We start from the raw sequence: 3,527 nt of genomic DNA on the forward strand, positions 1-3,527 counted from the left end.
TTGTCTTTAGTTTGAGTACTTTGCATCTTTGTGGCATAGTGGGATGAAGCTGCTCGGGCTAACTTTACATCACCGCGTTCATGAGATTTGCTCCACGCTCGACATGCAACTTGTATTGCATAAGTGGCTTTGCGGGTGTCTGTCTCTCCTACTATAGTGAAGATTCAATTTACTCTTCTATTGACAACACTAGTATCACCGTTGTGGTTCATGTTCGTAGGTAGATTAGATCTTACTCGAAAACCATAAACCACGTAAAATATGCAAACCAAATTAGAGAACGTCTAACTTGTTTTTGCAGGGTTTGGTGATGTGATATGGCCATAATGTGATGATGAATATGTATGAGATGATCATTATTGTATTGTGGCAACCGGCGGGAGCCTTATGGTTGTCTTCAAATTTCATGTTGAGTAGTCTTTCAAAGAAGTTGTAATAGTTGCTACATGGGAGAACAATCATGAAGACGGTGCCATTGACCTTGACGCTACGCCGACGATGATGGAGATCATGCCCGTTGATGATGGAGATCATGTCCGTTCTTTGGAGATGAAGATCAAAGGCGCAAAGACAAAGGGGCCATATTATATCACATATGAACTGCATGTGATGTTAATCCTTTTAAGCATCTTATTTTTCTTAGATCGCGCCAGTAGCATTATAAGATGATCCCTCTCACTAAAATATCAAGATAATAAAGTGTTCATCCTTAGTAGCACCGTTGCCAAGACTTGTCGTTTCGAAGCATCTCGTGATGATCGGGTGTGATAGAATCAACAAGTGCATACAACGGGTGCAAGCCGATTTGCACATGCGGATACTAAGGTTGCCTTGACGAGCCTAGCATGTACAGACATGGTCTCGAAACACGTGATACCAAAAGGTAGAGCATGAATCATATGATTGATATGATGAACACTTTGAGTGTTCGCCATTGAAGTTACATCTTGTCTCGTGATGATCGGACTTGGTGTGGTGGATTTGGTTCGTGTGATCACTAAAGACAATTCGAGGGATATTGTTTTGAGTGGGAGTTCACCTAGATTTTTAATTTTGTTGAATTAAAATTTGAACTCAATTTGTCATAAACTTAGTCTAAACTATTGCAAATATATGTTGTAGATATGGCGTCCCCAATCAATTTTAACCAGTTCCTAGAGAAAGAAAAGCTTAAGAGCAACGGTAGCAACTTCACCGACTGGTTCCGTCATGTCAGGATTTTCCTCGCTGGCAGAAATCTGCAATATGTGCTTGATGCACCGCTAGCTGACCCTCCTGCAGAAACTGAAACGGATGAAGTAAAGAATGTTTACGCGACTCGGAAAACTCGTTACTCTCAAGTTCGGTGTGCCATCCTATGCGATCCGGAAGCCGATCTTCAAAAACGTTTTGAGCACCACGATCCTCATGAGTTGGTCAATGAGCTGAAAGCTATCTTTGAAACTCATGCGGCCGTGGAATGCTATGAAGCATCGAAACACTTCTTCAGTTGCATGATGGAAGAAGGCAGCTCCGTTAGTGAGTGATACGTCTCCGGCGTATCGATAATTTCTTATGATCCATGCCATATTATTGATGATACCTATATGTTTTATGCACACTTTATGTCATATTCGTGCATTTTCTGGAACTAACCTATTAACAAGATGCCGAAGAGCCGATTCTTGTTTTACTGCTGTTTTTGGTTTCAGAAATCCTAGTAACGAAATATTCTCGGAATTGGACGAAATCAAGACCCAGGGTCCTATTTTGCCACGAACCTTCCAGAAGACCGAAAGGGATACGAAGTGGGGCGACGAGGCGCCGCCACCATAGGGCCGCGCGGCCAAAGGGGGGCCCGCGCCGCCCTATGGTGTGGGCCCCTCGTCAGCCCTCCGACTCCGCCCTTCCGCCTACTTAAAGCCTCCGTCGCGAAACCCCTGATGCGAAAAAACCACGATACGGAAAACCTTCCAGAGACGCCGCCGCCGCCAATCCCATCTCGGGGGATTCTGGAGATCTCCTCCGGCACCCTGCCGGAGAGGGGATTCATCTCCCGGGAGGACTCTACACCGCCATGGTCGCCTCCGGAGTGATGAGTGAGTAGTTCACCCCTGGACTATGGGTCCATAGCAGTAGCTAGATGGTAGTCTTCTCCTCATTGTGCTTCATTGTTGGATCTTGTGAGCTGCCTAACATGATCAAGATCATCTATCTGTAATACTCTATGTTGTGTTTGTCGGGATCCGATGGATAGAGAATACCATGTTATGTTAATTATCAAGTTATTACATATGTGTTGTTTATGATCTTGCATGCTCTCTGTTATTAGTAGAGGCTGCGGCCAAGTTTTTGCTCTTAACTCCAAGAGGGAGTATTTATGCTCGATAGTGGGTTCATGCTGCATTGACACCTGGGACGGTGACGAGAAAGTTCTAAGGTTGTGTTGTCTTGTTGCCACTAGGGATAAAACATTGGCGCTATGTCCGAGGATGTAGTTGTTGATTACAGTACGCACCATACTTAATGCAATTGTCTGTTGTTAGCAACTTAATACTGGAGGGGGTTCGGACGATAACATGAAGATGGACTTTTTAGGCATAGAAGCAGTTGGATGGCGGTCTATGTACTTTGTCGTAATGCCCAATTAATTCTCACTATACTTATCATGACATGTATGTGCATTGTTATGCCCTCTCTATTTGTCAATTGCCCGACTGTAATTTGTTCACCCAACATGCTTTTATCTTATGGGAGAGACACCTCTAGTGAACTGTGGACCCCGGTCCATTCTTTTAATACGAAATACAAATCTGTTCGCAATACTTGTTTCTTGTTTTCTCTGCAAACAATCATCTTCCACACAATACGGTTAATCCTTTGTTACAACAAGCCGGTGAGATTGACAACCTCACTTTGTTTCGTTGGGGCAAAGTACTTTGGTTGTGTTGTGCAGGTTCCACGTTGGCGCCGGAATCTCTGGTGTTGCGCCGCACTACATCCCGCCGCCATCAACCTTCAACGTGCTTCTTCGCTCGTCCTGGTTCGATAAACCTTGGTTTCTTTCTGAGGGAAAACTTGCTGTTGTGCGCATCATACCTTCCTCTTGGGGTTCCCAACGAACGTGTGAAATACACGCCATCAAGCATATTTTCTGGCGCCGTTGCCGGGGAGATCAAGACACGCTTGCAAGGGAGTCTCCACTTCTCAATCTCTTTACTTTGTTTTTGTCTTGCTTTATTTTATTTACTACTTTGTTTGCTGCATTATATCAAAACACAAAAAAATTAGTTGCTAGTTTTACTTTATTTACTGTCTTGTTTGCTATATCAAAAACACAAAAAAATTAGTTACTTGAATTTACTTTATCTAGTTTGTTTTATTTACTACTGCTAAAATGGCCACCCCTGAAAATACTAAGCTGTGTGACTTCACTAGCACAAATAATAATGATTTCCTATGCACACCTATTGCTCCACCTGCTACTACAGCGGAATTCTTTGAAATTAAACCTGCTTTACTTAATCTTGTTATGCGAGAGAAATTTT

The sequence above is a fragment of the Lolium rigidum genome, chromosome 7, assembly GCF_022539505.1.
Source record: "Lolium rigidum isolate FL_2022 chromosome 7, APGP_CSIRO_Lrig_0.1, whole genome shotgun sequence".
Lineage (NCBI taxonomy): Eukaryota > Viridiplantae > Streptophyta > Magnoliopsida > Poales > Poaceae > Lolium > Lolium rigidum.